At 38.0% G+C, this 18,055-nt stretch overlaps 1 long non-coding RNA gene across 1 annotated transcript in view; it reads left to right on the top strand.

Moving 5' to 3' along the window:
• Positions 1–18,055, top strand: part of LOC137473888 (uncharacterized) — a 35,059-nt gene that overhangs the window by 6,484 nt on the left and 10,520 nt on the right. The window contains exon 2 of the long non-coding RNA XR_010999035.1: positions 6,308–8,145. This is a non-coding gene — a long non-coding RNA (uncharacterized lncRNA). The remainder of the gene's footprint in view (positions 1–6,307; positions 8,146–18,055) is intronic.

The following is an 18,055-nucleotide window of genomic DNA, read 5'->3' as shown; positions in this document are numbered from 1 at the left end:
AGGGGAAATCTGAGCAAAGCTTTTTAGGAGATAGTACATACTTTCCCCACTAGGTGGTGGAAATCTGCCACCATCCAGAGCTTTAAAAAACAGGAAAAAGCCCACATAATTATGAAGGGCAGGCTGAATTAAGATAGAAAATAGCTGTAATAACAGCTTATGATTTATCGATTAAAATGAGTTCTCTGCCTGTCGAAGAGACAGTCATAGAAAATTATTCTTAATGGTATCCCCGACACAAAGGCAAAAATGTCAGTTAGGGAGGTTTTCTGATGTTTTAGAAAAGGAAATGAAAGGATAATTTAATCTACATGAATTCTCTCACCCTTTACAGAAGGACTGTCATCTGTAATTTCAGACCATAGGAACTCAGGAAACGAATCTCTCATGCATTTATTTATCTTCAACTGCCAAAATATATTTTTTCAATTAGCAGTTTTAATTAATATGCATCATAGATCTCTCACAGCTCAGGACTTGCTGCCATGTAAGCATTGTTTCTAAAGGTGTCCTCATGGTGGCAGGCAAACAATCAATTATTTAACTACCAATCTGAAAATCACACCATTTTATGCTGTTTTTGGCATGATTCAGCAGAGACAAAGCACATGCTCTGGTGCTAACAACACAGAAAGAACAAGGCTTTGGTAACTCTTCTAGTACAGCACCAACAGACAACTGTTGCTGACTTTACTCCATGCATTTTCCTTCAAAACTACACCCAAGCCATACCTGACATATGATTCATGTTTTAAGATTAAAGCAACTATCAGAGTTTTCAAAGACATTGAGGACCTGCTGTTTTCACTGAAATTCATGGCTTTTATCTTAGCAGCACATCTCAGAGGTGGGTGAAGGCATCAACACACCATTTAGGAAAAAAAAAAAAACAAAAGATGAGTTACCTTCAGCTACTGAGATGCAGCTAATCAGTGCACTTTTGGTCCTGCTAATGAGGGTCATACCAGCTCTGCTTCTGCATGGCATTGCCAGGGAAAGTGATTTTGCTATTGATCTCTGTCCTTGGCCTGTCTGTCTGATCTCTGAGCAGCCTCCATGTTCCATGATGTGTGCAGTGGCTGTGGTTCTTGCTCTTACCTCTGAAGAGGTCTTGCCTTCCTAAGTATGACCAGCACCATTTTCCCTGCCATCTTCTGAAATTCCTGCCTCTGCACTGTTCTTCCATGCTGCTCTCCTTTACTCCTGGAGTCAGACAGTGATTTCTGGTTTATGCAGTGATGTTGCAAGCAGGGAGTATGTGCAGAACTAGACTAGCTTCATATCCAGTAACCTTGTAGCCAGAGAGTGTCAGTCTTTCTGTCCATACATTGGTGTGCCAGGATATCTGGTGACATTTCCTATCTGATTGCCAGATATTAATGGAGCATACAGTGGTTTTTCTGAAAGTATTCTGAGGAGTATAACACACTCCTCAATGAATTCACCATTCATGGACTTGTGTGGTTACTGAAGCTGATCTACTTTTTCTGAGAGGTTTTTAGGTTTGGGTTTGTGTTTTTTGGTGTTTTTTTTTTTTTTTTTTTTTTTGATAAATATTGTGTTGCTGCTCAACTGAGGTCTAACCCAAGTGTGTTGGCTACATATACACTAAAATGGCATGCCCAGGTAGGACCTGAAATGCAGTGCTTTAGTGATGAATGACAGCAAATCTCCAGTTAGATAGCAAAACCTAGACAGATGTGATCATAACTAGATTACTTTTCTCCTAGTAATTAAAGTTGGGGCTTTTTTCTCAGAGTGTTTTTCATGGACCACTGACAACCACAGCAAATGTTGAAATTTGTTGAAAAACCACACTATGTTGAAAATTCTAATAAAGGAGATGGATATCCCCTTTTTATTAGATTTCTGGGGTGTCATTCAAAAAGTTAAGCTTTTTGAAGAACTCAAGATGGTCTTGTTTTCTGTTCTGCCTAAATATAGAGAGAGGAATTTCTGTATTCCACAGATACTCTCAAATAGTTTCCAGTAATTTATTATTCATGAAATATTGTGCCTAATTTTAGGTCTCTCATTTTGCAATGTTATCCATCACCCTCAAAAATGGAGTATCACTTACATAAAGGTTATTTTAGAATTTTCTATTACACAGGATCACATTAGCAATCCAAACCACTTCTTCTCTTTGTGGACAATATTATTAAAATGCAGGAGTTACAGTACTTTTCTTCAGCTTTATTTGGAAGAGAGATGGCTTCTTTGGGGGCACCTAACAGCATCCTGCCAGTATGTGAGGGGAATGTGTCAAGGAGAGTGAGCCAGACCCTACAAAGAAGTGCATAGCAGGATGATGAGAGACAAGGAGCATAAAGTACAGTGAGAGAGGTTCTGACTGGATATAAGGTGCAATTTTTTCAGGAGGACAGTCAGGCACTAGTATGAGCTTCTTAGAAAGGTTGCACTATCCCATCTTTGGAGTTTTTCAAGAACTATCCAGATAAATCCTTAAGGAACTTGCTCTGAGCTCACAGGTGACCCTGCTTTGAGAAGAATGTTGCATTACAGACCTCCTGAGATATCTTCCAATCCTAATTATCCTAAATGAAGAGAAAAGCCTGTACCCACAGACAGCAAGAGTACTTTAACCTGTTCACAGGTTTTCTGTCCTGTTCTATGAAGCCTCAACAAATGCTAACAATAATTTGGAACTATTTTTGTACAGATTGCTGTCATGTGTAAGGTCACAACCACCAGCCATCACACAAAGCTAGGACAGACATGGCTACTGATATCAGTGCAAGATTGCATCAAGCCTTGTGTGAATTTCTGTGGTGGTGACAACTATCTTTTTTTCCTTTGTTATGTCCGAGTCAGAAAAACTTCTACTCATCTAAGCACATAGCTTCCTTCCTGTAATATTTTTCCATATGGATACAAATGGGGGTTTTGCCACTGACTTCAGAGATTTTCACCCAGTTAGATCTAGAACTAGGTGCAGATATATACCTGGAAGCTCCTGGAAACTTGCCAAGTGACTGAAGCTGTACCTGTCTCCCTGTGGCTCCTGGGAATGTTAGTTCTGCCGGAAATGCTGTATTCCCTAAATGATACACGAAAATGTCAAGTGAGGCAATGTACATAAAATCTCCTCAACTCCTTTTTGAGGATTATGGACTAAGAGATGGATCTTTCATAACCCGTTAGCCATGCTCTAGGTTGCTGATTGTGTGTATATTTTCAGTCTGGTGTTGTGAATCTGTATTTGAGCCATGAAATAGTCACTCTTGGTATGAAGTGCCCAGTTTCACAAGGATGGAGAATGTCTCTCAAGGCAGATTACTTGTAGCCCTGTAGAGACAGCATTCAGTTGTTCTGGGTTCCTGACACCCTGGAGCCAAAGAGCTTAATTTGGGTTTTCCTGCCCTGCTCCTCACACTGAGGAGTGCAGAAGTGCAGGGGAGCCCTGCTGCTTGGGAGGGGCTGCAGGGGGAGTGCCCGGTGCCACAGCTCCCCTGGGACCTGCAGCAGCAGCAGGGATGGGGGGGAAGGTTTCCAGGCTTACCCCACAAAACTCTGCCTTCAGATCTGCCGAGGGAAAGGATGAATCCTATTATGGACCGTTATCCTTGCCAGCATTTACAGTTTCTTAAGATCCCTCATGGCATGAGAACTATAAAAACAGTGTTAGAGGGAAAGAGAAAAAAATGGGTCCAACAGCACAGGTGAACTGAAGAATATGACTGTATTACTGGCACAGGCGTGTGAAGCAGAGGAGCAGAGCAATTTCAGTGCAGCCCAAATTGCTTTATGCACTGTCAACTCTCATGTTGGATATTAGCATCATTCACTCTTTAGAAGAAAATTGGTATAAGCAGCAGGTTCATCATGTGAACAGACTTAAACCAAACTTTTGCAGTACTTTCTCATTGCACCTTCTCATCTGAAAAAAATATTTTGCAAGAGCTTCAAGTCCTGGAAAATCTCCAATCACTTTTGATGTGACTTTTGGGAAAGTTTTGATAATAAAAAATATTTTGATTATATAAATAAAATCATTCTTCAGATCTGAAGCTTGAACCTTTGCCTTTTTTCTGCTGTTTTGAAACCCAGAGCATGTTAAAAATATATTAAAACGTTCAGTGCTGAAGAGAATATTTTAGCATTCTGAAAACTCACTTGGGACTGTAGTTTCAGGCTTCCATTTTATTGATATCTTGCCAGAAATGATTTAATAAATATTTCTAAAGGTTTGAAATGTCCATATCTATATATGATTGTAAATTAATTATATATTGGAAGTCCTGGAAATTATATCAAAATACTGTTACTCAAATCTAAAAAAAAATGAAATCTAGGCAGGCTGAGATTGATTCTACTTTTTCAAATTTACTTTTCAAAAATTGGTATTTTGGTATTATGGGTTTTTTATCCAAAACTATATTAGACATTATTGGCTAAAAATGATAAAGTGTAGTTATATTAGAATGGGATGTTGAGTCAGTCACGGTATGTGAACAGTTACAAAAGAGAGAAAATGGGCATGAAGAACAACTTAGCTGCAGGTTATTGCCTTAAAATGTTTTACCATCTATGACTTTTAGGAGCTCAATCACTGTAAGCCTAGAAACGCCTTTTGAATTTTAAACAACAAACAAATGAAAAGAGCTGATTCAGTTTTATATTTTTATTATTTTTCCATGCCAACTATCTCTAATCTGGCAGTTTGAAGGATCTAAAAATGTCATGCATAGCAAACATCCTGAGCAACCTCAGGCTGAATACAAATGGCTCAGTTTGATTGAAATTCTATTTTTGGTATAATTTCCTGCTTCCTGACAAATGTTGTGAGGAAAAAGCTGTCCTTACATACCAAAGCTTCTTCCTTTTTGATGTGTCCTCTGACTTCAGTGGCAATTAGGTGACAACTGTCCAGGCCAAAGTTGTTCTTCCTCAAACACTTCCACTGAGCACAGTTTGCACAGAGCAGCAGTGGAGATGCCTGTGGAGTTACAATAAGTAAGATTCCCTGATGATGTGTCAACAGGCTCTACTCACCTTGAAGAAGCAACATCCAGTGTGATTCCACTTTTATATGCAGACTTACTGGAGTTGCACTGAAACAAAAAGTAACAGCTGTGAACTGGGCTTTGTGGTTTTTTAGTGTATCTATGAAATGACTAGATATGATCAGAGAGGCTACAGTCAAAAGAGATTGCTGTCTATAAACGAATGGTGCTGTGTTTGTTTTTACTGTAGAAAATTTGGGAAAGGTATAATTATGTGTAATATAAACTAAGGCCTTTTTTTCACTGTCCTGTGTAAGCTGTAGTCATTTGATCAGTACAAATGGATGCTGATCTTTTCCACTTCATGCTTACACCATGCAGGTCACCTTGAGAAATGCAGAGGTGGAAAGGGTAATGTGAGTAACAAAAACTACATTTGGGCTAGGTAGAAGAGAATGTCCTATAAGAAAGGAAATATCTCCATATTACAATATATGAGTTTGAGGTTCAATTGTGCCATTTTTCCTCAGAAAAGTATTGACTTAATCACATTTTTGTAAGCAAGGAGAATAGAATACAATACTTCATATAATTTTCTGTATTTTATTGGACACATAACCAGTAATCTTAGAACCTGATTCCTGGTCATTTCCAATGTCCTTTATATACCTCTCTTCAAAGAATAAGGATATTCAGGAAAAAAAAAACCAAATCTGACCATTTTCTGGTAGAGGTCTTCAGTGTTTAATCACATTAGGAAATCCATTATAATACATGGTCATCTTAGCAGATGCATAGATAACAGCTGCTGTCCCTCACACTTCTCTGAGCTGTGTGAGAAAAATGTAAGTCTATCTAGTAGCAATTAATGGTGATTATGCTGATGCTTATTCTATTTAGAGCTACATTCTGTTTCCAATAAAATCTTTCTGAAGCTGCAGAATTAGAAACTATTTTTTCTATTTGTATGTAAGCATTCATTTTCTGTGGTTATATTTAGTATTGTTTGTGAATTTTAGTAATGATAAAGTTGTAAGAATGCTTGACAAATTGGTACTCTTTTGAATTTCTTTTCTGTTACTTATTTTTATACATGAAAAACAGTTGTGGCTTCAAATGATATCCATAAATCAGGTAAAACATTCCCACATTTGTAATTCTAGAGAGAAAAGCAGTCACTAGTTTGTCTGTGAACAGCTTTCAGTAAAAAATCCCAAAAATTTTAATGGTAAAAAAAATAGGTGTCAGTATATTCAATGAATTTACAGATATTTTAAACTCTGATTATAGTATTAAATTCATATTGCCTTTTTTTTTCTTTCCTCTGAATCAGTCTACAGATGTCAAGGTACATTCTGAAAACAATACAAATCTAAATATTAGACAAGCATACAAGAAGGAATACAGGAATAAGCAAGTACTAGTTAATCAGCATCAAGTGATATCCAGGGCATGTCCCAAGGAGGTTGGATTCCCTCATTTCCATGGCTTTTGAGGGTCACATTAGATCAGCCTAGGCTCAGCCTGGGTACCTGAGTAGATGCAGCAGACCAAAGCTGTATAGCAGAGCACTGTAGCCTTCGTAGCTTTAGATACAACACTTAAGTGTCCAGTGACATGTATCTGGCACTGAAACAGGAAAACAAAATGCTCTGGCAACATTATTTTGAAGCAGTGCTTAAGACTCTTTCCTCTTTTGCTCTGTAAGTTATGCTATAAAAAAAGCACCTACCATGTTGGAAAGGATTCGGCTCAGCTTCCCAGGATGGTGTAGTAAAATAAAGCTGAATCTCCTTTTTGGTCTACTGCAGCAGTTTTGGAAGTTCCTTTGTTTGCTGGGCCTTTTTGGATACTGATCCAAATTGTTCAGAAATATCTTCTTAGTCCCCTGCTTAAGACAAATTCATTTGTCTGTTTGGCTACTTGCACTGGCAGATTGCCCCTTAACCGAAGAATACGTACGACAGTCTCCTACTAACTGAAATGATTCTTGAGTTTCATTTTACCCTGCTTGTGTCCTTCTAAACATTGATACAAGGAAGAAGAGGACAGGGTTCATGTTTGGAGCTTCAATACAAAGCACATGGCACAGTTGGATGTTTCTGGTCCTCATCTAGAAGATGAGGATCCACACACACCTGGGTAGTTCAGAAAGCAGAGTTAGAATGCAGCATTTGTGTTCAGATATCAGAAGAGGCTGCAGATATCAGAACTGCTACCAGAGGAGCAATTAATATTGAGGGAAAGTTTGCTAGATGAGGTGGTCCAGAACTGAAAACCAATCAATAATAGAAAAAAAAGCTGCAGGTTATCTTAGGTTTTCTGTTCTGCTTTGTACGTGCTTGTTTTGGTTTATCTTCACAAAACAAAATTAGATTGCAGCTGCAGTTGCAATCCCTGTAACTTTTCCTTATTGCCCTTTGAATAGGATAACCACTGCCCTCTAAAACGCAACTGAAAAGAAAAGCATATAATTAATGCTTAATACTTTCAGTTGTTAGTGCTTTCATTTTTTCCTTTGCTGTCTGTGCTTTGATAAAGAGAACAAAAGATTTTTAATGGCAGTCAACAGTAAGCAGGCTTCAGTAGCAAAACTGACAGATTACAAGCAACTATTGAATTTCATATTGTGACAGAGCTATGTTAACAGTTTTAATTCTCGAAGTCTGTGCACTGCATCAAAATTATTCCAGCAGCTTTAAAGGACAATTCTATTCACTTCCAGTATTGAAGAGAATTCTGGTCTGTGGACATCAGTGATATTCTTACTGTATCTATCTGACTATCTCCAAACTTTTAAAGTGCTGTGTCACCGAACAGGCTCTGCAGTCTTGTGCTCCTATGCTCCCCATACACCCCACCACTGCAGCAGTACTGTTACAGCCAAGAAGCACAGGCATGTGAGGTAGGCAAGGCTTGCAGGGAAAGGTGACATCTTTTATCAACAGACTGGATACAGCTGAAATACCTGAAAGTGCCACAACTTAATCTGGAAAAGTCTGAGTGCTGATCTGAGGAAACTTCAATTGACAGAGGTGACTTAACCTTTAAGAAAAACTGAGTATTCTCCAATAGGTTTTAGAGTGAAGATCTCCTACACTTTTAACTGGCACAGAGAAGAACTTCATCCTGGAGCTCTGCAATGACATTCTTTTCTTGATATGTAGAAAAAGCCTAGGTAGGTGTTCTGCATCCCCTGGGTGTGTCTAACACACCGAGGTATTCTAATTCCTACCTTGTGTTGACTTGGCAGTTGTGGTCAGAACATTCATCAAGTCATCCCACAGACAGCATAGAGGAAATGCCTGTCTCTGGGACCCTAAAAGGTGGGAGCTTCTGAGTTCTATCAAAATGAAGACATATCTCAACCTGCCCAGAAATAGGCATTGAAGTATGCAGGAGACATTATTGTAGAAAACCTGATACTTAAAATCCAGGCTCTACGGCAACTTGGCAGTGACATCGAGAAAAGAAGTCATTACACATTTTCCTGGTCTTCAGCTTTAACCATGGAGCAGTTTTTCTGTTTTTAAATATCTCTGCAAAATATTGAAATAAATAGAGGACAGTATTGTTCAAAGATTAATTTAGTGCTGAGATTGTTTATGCAAACTATATCTTCTGCTGAGTAGTTTAATGTTCTAGTGAGTCATATTGCAATTACATGTTTCCCCTTAGTTAGATGACAGTAATTAGCTATGCTACAGGAAATTGCCTAAATGGAAAATTTTATGTAAGCTTCCTATGAATTTATGGAATATATAAAGAAAATGGTTTTTCTGTGCAGCTGAAAGATATAAGTCTTCTCTTTCATCCCAATTTTGCACTGTTTTAAACTTATTAATTTCAGGAAAGTTATGCATGGTTTACCCAAAAACGGCTTTTGTCTCCAAATGAGAACAGAATCAGGTTACTGCTTCTGTACCAGAATTGGTAATGAGGCAACATGTTGCTTTCTTTGCACTTTAAAAAAAATGTTAACACAGTTGCTTGTGCCTTGGTGGAGTAAAAGCATTAGCGAATATAGAGTCTAATCCACCATCTCTACCTGGGATCTCATCTATTTAGTCCATGGAAGATTTTCTTGTGCATTTATTTGTCCTAAATTTTAGATATAGCTATTAAAGTATTTTGTAACATCTTCACTTTTATTTGTGAAAAAACATACAGATATATATACATACATTTCTAGCCACATCCTTGAAAGGGCAGCACTTACAGTTCAGTACTGGTAGAGCTGAGCAATTTATCCTGACATGGAACACACAAAGATTTAGAAGTAATTTTAATAACATAAATTCTTGTGATTTACTTTTTTAACTAAGGTCTAGTCACAACATTTTTTTTATTCGAATTGTGTAAACTCAGTGTCTTTTTTATACTCTGTTTAATGCAACAAAAAAGCAGTCTTAATAAATTCAGATTTCATTACATTTTAGTCAGGAAGCAACTCATGGATTTATTTTTATATCCTAAAAGCATTGAAACTGTGGGGGGAAAAAAGGGATACAGCTTTGAGGAATAAGTGTTGCATCTTATTCGTTTTAAAAAAGGAAATGGTCAGATTTCTGTTTTATGAGAAAGAAACCCAGTAAGTGTGGTGACCAATGCAAGCAGAGTACAAATTCTAGTGCCACCAGTATAATTGGTGGATGCAGAAAGGCATCCAGTACTCAGTCTAATACTAGTACTCTAATACTAGTACTCTAGTACTCAGTCTAATACCTAATTAAAACTTCTGCAAAGGGAGTTAAAAATGTAGACATGGCTACAGAAAGTACAGGGTAATGACTGGAACACCAGGTCAAAACCAAAAGAAGTCATGTTCTTTTTTCATGAATAGTGCTGTGGCCTCTGGGTAGTCAGTGCAGAGAAAGATAAAACACACTGATGTGGGCTCTGTTTACCTGTTACCTCTGCTACTTCTTTCTTGTTCCTAATGCCTATCCATACTACATAATTGCAAGAGAGAAATTCCCTTTGTTTTCTGTCTAACCATTTCTATAATGTACCGTGGAAGTACATTTTGAATCTCATCTGAGCATTACCTTGGTGCTTCCTGTGCTGCTAACCTAGCCCTGTGTTTGTATGCATCCAGTACACTCATTTTAAAGCTATTGTGTATTATATCTTACATCAGAATTCTTCAAATTCTATTAAAAAAAAAAAAAAAGAAGAACATAGATTTATGCTAGTAGCAATCATATTTTAGCACCAGAAAATTTCCATCATCTGAAATGGCAAAAGGTCCCAAGTGCTCAGAATAGTGAAGTTCTACTGTATGTGTCCTTTTAAGACATTTCCTGGGATTTAATTTTTATTAAAGTTAAGTATTGTTGTTCCTATTTTAATAAAGACCTAATGCTGGTAATCATCTAATGCAAAATCTAAATTTGACTCTGCTAGAGTAGAAGGTGTTTTCTGTATGATGTATTTGTCAAAAAGGATAGCAGTCTTTGTTACTTACTCTTTTTTGAGGAAGAAATGAAAATCATACAATCAATAAAGTTACCCCAGATGTTCTTTGAGCCTTTATTTGGTAAATCTAACTTTACTAATTGCATTCCTTCTCCAAAGCTTGCTACCTACATGTTTTTCTATGTTTAGGCCAAGGCCACAGGTTTTGATAAAGCTAGCCCAATTGTGAGAGCACACTTTCTATTTAGCTCTTAGCAGAATGTCTTTTTTCAGGTCACCATACGATTTATTAAAATGTTGATGTTTCCTGTTCTGGAATAGTTAAAGTTGTTCAGTGAGAGATTCTAAATTAATCTAAATTCTACTTGGAAAGCAGCATGAAATATAGCCAGGGAGTCTTAAGTACATATACGAGACCCTGTCTGTGAGGAGACACAGAGCCTAACTAGTGTTTTGATAATTTCTTACTGGCCCCATTAATTCATATATTTAAAGAGACTCTATGTACTGCTTAAAGGAAAGAAAGAAAGAAAGAAAGAAAGAAAGAAAGAAAGAAAGAAAGAAAGAGAGAGAAAGAAAGAAAGAAAGAAAGAAAGAAAGAAAGAAAGAAAGAAAGAAAGAAAGAAAGAGAGAGAAAGAAAGAGAAAGAAAGAAAGAAAGAAAGAAAGAGAGAAAGAAGAGAAAGAAAGAAAGAAAGAAAGAAAGAAAGAAAGAAAGAAAGAGAAAGAAAGAAAGAAAGAAAGAGAAAGAAAGAAAGAAAGAAGGAAAGGAAGAAAGGAAGAAAGGAAGAAAGGAAGAAAGGAAGAAAGGAAGAAAGGAAGAAAGGAAGAAAGGAAGGAAGAAAGACAGAAAGAAAGAAAGAAAGAAAGAAAGGAAAGAAAGAAAGAAAGAAAGAAAGAAAGAAAGAAAGAAAGAAAGAAAGAAAGAAAGAAAGAAAGAAAGAAAGAAAGAAAGAAAGAAGAAAAGAAAGAAAAAGAGATAGACAAAGCTAGCTTTATGTGACTGGTCTTTTCTGAGGAGAAAAAAAAAGTGGAATTAGCTTAGAGAAATTGGGATCATTCCTATTCAACATTTAAACATTTAGAAACCTTGTTTATTCACAGTGAAGGACAATTTTTTTTTATAATGACAAAGATATAATTCCATAAGTAATACAGTATTTGGTGTTCTAGTGGTTCATCTGCAATTGAAAGTCATTGATAAGAATTGGGACCATGCCAAAACAGACTGTTGGTAAAAACTGTGTTTTAGCTTATAAATGCTTAGGAATAAGATACTGGAGTGCTGAATATTTACTGCTGCTGCTGCTCATGCCTGAATGCTTAGTTTTCTTTTTGTGTGCCAGAAAAAGACAACCATCTTCAAAAAATGCATCTTCTCCTGTGATTTACACCTCCAGAGATTAAAACTGCATTGTGATCCTGGTCCCCAGGTGGACAGACTGATCTTCTGTAGAAGCATGTCATTGACTTTCTACCCTTTCCACAGCATTGCCTCCATAAGATGAGACTTGTGCATTGATCCTTTTACTTGCATAGATTTTTTCCAGAGCAGATGTGTGCTATAAACAAGCAGATATTCCATGCAGGATGTTGGAACTGAAATTATTTTTGCTTCTTTATGCTTGCCAACACTGAATGGAGAATGATGGCTTGAACAACTCACACGTTTGTTTTGTGGTGTTTTATTTGGATTAATTTACGTTCTGAAGGATAGGTTGTTCTCAAGAAATGGCAGTCTCTCATCTTCAAAATTTTAATGTAACGAAGGCAGGAGAGGAGAGGAGAGAGGAGAGGAGAGGAGAGGAGAGGAGAGGAGAGGAGAGGAGAGGAGAGGAGAGGAGAGGAGAGGAGAGGAGAGAGGAGAGGAGAGGAGAGGAGAGGAGAGGAGAGGAGAGGAGAGGAGAGGAGAGGAGAGGAGAGGAGAGGAGAGGAGAGGAGAGGAGAGGAGAGGAGAGGAGAGGAGAGGAGAGGAGAGGAGAGGAGAGGAGAGGAGAGGAGAGGAGAGGAGAGGAGAGGAGAGGAGAGGAGAGGAGAGGGACATAGGGGCAATCAGGGTACTAAGAGAAAAGTGCTGTGCATCATTGTAGATTTTCTTCTCAGAGACCTCATGCTTTCTGAGAAAGTCTATTAGAGATAATCTTCCTTAGACAGACATTACATCTTCAAGAAGAATTCTGAATACCTAAATTTCTGAGAAACATCTTTCAGTTTGAGCCTTGTTAATCTAGGTGACAATACAGAAGAAAAATGACCAAGCAGGGGTTCTCAGAATTTTGAAGTGAAGATTAGTTTTAAGAGAGATAATCTCGTGATAAAATGTCATTGGGAAAATTATAGTAGAGTTGTGTCATGAAGAAAGAATGTTGTACATGACTAAATATTTACCTGGAGATCACATCTGGAAGAAAGGAAGAATAAGAATTCAGGAGATGAAGTGCACTTATGAGCTCATGGCTGATCAAAGTTTGAAATTTCTCTGTAGTGCCTTGAGACGATAGCAGTCTGAAATGGCAGATAACCAAGCTCATAAAAAATAGACAAATGGATCATTACACTTGACCTGAATTTTGAGTATTTAGTGTTTTGGAATCTAATTTACAAGTAATCTAATCTGATCCACATCTGATTAGATACCAAAGCTTTGGAGAGACAAGAGCTTTTATACAATGTAGAAATGAAATTCAGTCTGAAATTTGGCACATAGTTTTCTGGTCTTACACACTTCAAGACGAAAAAAGATCTCCAGTCCTAGAAAGTGACCTGTATAGTGGGAGATAACTGCTATCCTGATGTTTCTTAATCACTTTTTAACTGGAATGCAATGCCAATATGTGTATCTTTTTTTCCTTGCTGTCTAAGCAATAGTTTTTTACATTTTCTGCTAGTTTCATCACCTAATTGTGCTGAACTATTTTCACCCTCTAATAACCACGGCAGAAAGTGTGGCTGAAACAGTTAATCTTCCATTTTTCATTAGAGAAAGTACTGGAGGTGAGTGGTTAATGTTTTCTTCAGAAGGCAGTATATAGTATTATAATAATGATGCTGTTCACCACCTTACCTATTACTAGGTTTAGGCCAGGACAGGGCTGGGCTGCAGGTGGATGCAATTCAGTACTTGGGACTGAGGCAATGGGGTGAAGTTCAGGAGACCTGCTGGAAGGTATGGAAAAAAATATATTTGTGTTTTAAAGATGTGTGATTGACAGCTGTGATTAAAGTTCTAATTTATGGAAAATTGCATATTGCTTGCTGCTCTTAGCTAAGCATGGCAGGATTTATGCAGGAGTTTTCTGCTTCGCTGCCCAGTAAGCTATGAATATTTGTTTTGGAGAAAGACCTTGGTGCCTGACTCTTATATCAGATACTGGCCTGTTATATATTTTTTACTGTTCTATCTTGAAAAATAAAGTGATACTGTGGGGAAATTAGCAGCCTAATTATTTTCCAAGAGCATATAACAAAAGTATTTCATGATGTGGAATGTCTCTTTATTTCCCCACGCGGTTTGAGACATTGGCTTTGAGCTGAAAAACTCCTGAGTCAGCTTGGGATTTTTCTCTGTGTCCTCATGCATTAGAACTCCTGGAATGGCTGGGACAGTAACAGCACTAACATTGTTATATTACTTGTTTAAAACCACAAACACCTGCTAGCTGGAAGTTTTCTGTAAAGAGCTCTCAGATTTGCAACCTGATTCTTTCTCTCGTCCTGTTAGGGGAGCAAAATACCAGCATCCACTGATAATTAATGCTGGCAAAAAAGGATTATTAGTTCAGTACCAGGCTTTTGCTACTTGATAATGGGATTAGGTATAAATATATCCTATTATGTGATTCCTTTGATATAAGACAAGGGAGCCTAGAACCTACAACAGTACCTTTAATGTCCTCTAATTCTGATTAACAAAGCATGTTCAGAGCAGCTGTGTGGGAACACAAGGACTCTGCACAGATGGCCTTTGCCTCTGACAGCATTTCCAAGATCTATGTGGATAATGGAAATCTAAAAACTGCAATTTTTTTCTTTTTTATCACAAAAAGTGAAAGAATTAAGTTCATTCTGTATTGTTAGATGAAAGCTGTGATAGCATTTTCCCTGCTCTTGCATTTGTGTTTCATAATGAAAATAGGGTAAATATGTTCACCACACTCCAGATCAGACTTCCATAAATCAATAGAACATATTATGTGAATCTATTTTGAAAACTGACAAGTGGTAGAAGGTGTTTATATTTTTAAAATAAAAGCATATAATGCTTAATATTGGATTCCACAGTACAGCATCTCTCAAAATGATGTAGGTACTGGTTTTCAGTTTTTTAAATTAGATATCTACTCTCTCTGCTATGAGTTGTAATCTTTTAGTCTATTTTATATGACAGAAGCAGTTATTCAGTGTATTAAGATTTAATAGGAAAACATGATGATCCACAGAGAGGACCACAAGGCCTTATTATGCTCGTTTTTAGGCAGAATATGAATGAGCTTATTTTTTTCCTAGTAGATTCTCTGTTGGATTCAGTGTCAAAGGCCTGATTCTCTTAATTCTTCATGGAGAGGAAGAGGGAGAATGTTGCATACAGCCAATTAGAGATGCTCAAACTTTAGTTGAACTATGGGATCAACTGTAGGATTTTATATATTTGATTTTGTAAGTAAAAACATTCTATAATTTTTAGAATGATTTTTTTTAATTAAAAAAATTACTTTCAGTTTTATATAAATTTCCTTCTTTTTTGTGGATATATTTTTATTAATTGTATATCTCCATAGCACAACAATTTTCTTGATCTGAGAGAAGGATTAGGGGCTGGAAGTAAGGCTCAGTAAGAGTTTAGGTAATTAAGCAAAAGCTTGTGTTTCTTAAAGAGGATGCCAGCTCCTGGGCTGCTGCGTGGCTGCAGAGGTGGTCAGAACCATGCAGGTGTTGTAGCTCCTTGCACAACTCCAGCCTCAGCCTAACCAGAAAGCAGAAACTGAGCTTTCCCCCTTCCATTCCCAAGAGAGGCTGATTTCAGAAGGCTGTGTAAAAGCACTTAGTGCACATGGGGCTGACTTTGGCTGTATTTTGAAGCACAGGTAATAGCTGTTTGGCAGCTGAGACCTATTCCATGTCTCCCTCCAACTTGAGGCATGAGAGATGTTGAAACTTTATCTCTCATCTCAAAAAAAAAAAAAAAAAAAAAAAGAAAAGAAGAAAAGGTGCAGTTGCCTGTGGGTTACTGCATGTGGCTCTGTTTTGTTCATTGAAACTGCAGAAATCTAGAGAAAAATTCAAACTCCCTGAGAGATCACGTAGGTGCAACTGTAGAAAAGGCTTTGAAGTTGAGACCTAACATGTGATGCTCCAGATTTTTTGTCTCTACACCTAGGATTCTTCCTTTATATCTAATTATGTGAAGTAAAATACAGAAAATATAAATATGAGCTTTAGTTGCAATGAATAGAGCCTTAAGGTCTTCCTCCATATAGCTTTGCCAACCATCAGTTCATGAGACTCACGCTCACCCCATCTCCTCTGGTGCTAGTTTTGTGAATTTGTTGCACATTTATACTGGTTCAAGAGGGGTGAAAAGAACATCCCTGCCACTGCCTTTGTCACTTGGTGGATACATGTTGTATTGTGTTTTTATATCTTTGTAACAATTCTGTAATGGTTTGCCCCTTCACCCCTCATTTTCTCCCAATGGTTCCACCCTGAGCTCTCCCTTCCTTCCTCCAACGCCACCCCTCCCTGGTGCCTTGTCCATCATGCAGCTCCTAATCCCACCCTCCCAAATTTTTCCACCTTGGGCACTGAGTGAGTGGACAAAGGCCAGGGGTCCCTCCCTTAACCTACCCCCATTGGTTTGTGTTTCTGTCTGTCCTCCTGCCTTCCACTCCCCCGAATTCCCCCACTGGGCGGAGGGCATCCTTCCCCCTTGTCTCCACCCTGGTACTTAAGGTGATTACAAAAGCCATGTGACTCACTTTCGGCCACCGGGACATGGAATTCAGAGTTCCTCAGAACCTACAATAAACCTGAGACTTTTCCTGGCCATGAGTCGACTCCCTGATTACCTTCTCGGACGCTGCCTCTCCTCCATACAAGGCAGACAGTGAAGCGCTCTGTCTTAGCCGCTCCCCGAATCTGCCACAAGAAACAGGGGAGTGTCCCCTGCTGCTGACCATGCCTCTGCCGGGCAGGCAAAGCCAGGGGGCTTCAGAGGGAGCACAGCGGCAGATACATAGACTTTAGTGCCCATATTCTCCTTCTGGATTTACCTGAAATCTCACCAGATAACTTTAACTAAAAATCACTTAGAGATTCATCAGCTATTAGCAATTTAGAATTGGAACAATCAAAATTGTCTCCTTGTTTATATAAGGTAGCTGATTTTTTTCCCCACTTCTATTCTTGGAATAAAATATATATCTAATGTTTCTCCCCTTCACCTGGAAATGAGAGTTTAAACCACATTGTTTCTTAAGTACTGGGAGCATCGATCACAGAATAGAGCAGAAAGCATGGAATGTTTACTTGCTTGTTTCCCTTTGTTTCCCTTTGTTCTGTGGGAACAATATGAATGGAGTAGAGAAAGGATAATTCAAAGAGCCTTTTCAGAAGTAAAGCTCAGGTCTCAGAGCCTCTGTTAACCATGCTATAACTTTTAAAATTTTTTTAACCTAATGGCCTCTGCAGTCATAGGGGCATAAAATGGGCTGTCATTACTGTCTACCTTTTTTGCTCTAAGGAAAATTCTTTCCATGTTTCACAGCACCTGTTTCTGTGCTCTCAAGATCTACATTACAGTTTGGGAAAATGTGACTCTCCTACAGATCCATCTTTGCTAAAAGCAAAAGCATTTTCATCTTTAAAGGTAGCTGCTGTACACAACTGTTCACTTTTATGTAACTCTATTTGAACTACCTCTTTTGTGGATAATTCTAGCACCTATGAACAGTAAAATAACAGCTGTGATGAAGGGGATTTTTCATACAGTGTCATTTTGTTGAGTTAGGACTTACAAGTATTCTACAGTGCAAGTTTAAAAGGACTTCTATTTTGTTGTTTCAGTGGTATGATTCTGAACCTAGATGGGCTAATAGTCTCAAATTGGCTTGTTGTGTACTATACTTGCTGCTTTGGCCAGCTGAAGAAAATGTAATTTTTATTTTGCTTGGGATTAGAGCCTGAAATTCACTGGGACCTGTGAGTTGTAGATGTTGGTGTACTATTCTGCTCAGAATAGGGCCTGATGGAGAGGGCACCATTAAGAAAATGGAAGATGTGGTCCAAACTTCTTCATGAACAAAAAGGGTTTCCATATTGGTCTTTCATATACTACTGTCCTGCTTTCACTAATAAATATATCTCATGGTGATCTAAAAAGAAGAAGAATAGCAAGCCCTGCTCTGTTCTTGGTAATAGCATTTGTAAGTACCAACTCTTGAGAAAATGCCCTAGCTTCTGCTGCCTCTGTAGGTGAAAACTAGTTCAGGAACATAAACTCTGCAGAGGTGATAGGATATTGGATTTCCTAATCTGCATTTAATCTTTCTTGTCAGTTTTAGATTCTCTGTTGCTTACAGGGTGGTATGGCTAAACTGAAGCAGATGCTGCAAGTGCAGACAGTTCTGTTTTTCCACCTCTGCTTCCTTCTTTAATCTGTGTGCTACAGTTGTC

Source organism: Anomalospiza imberbis, chromosome 5, assembly GCF_031753505.1.
Source record: "Anomalospiza imberbis isolate Cuckoo-Finch-1a 21T00152 chromosome 5, ASM3175350v1, whole genome shotgun sequence".
Classification (NCBI taxonomy): domain Eukaryota; kingdom Metazoa; phylum Chordata; class Aves; order Passeriformes; family Viduidae; genus Anomalospiza; species Anomalospiza imberbis.
Note: the sequence above shows the minus strand (reverse complement) of the source record. Positions and strands in the feature narration are given on the sequence as shown.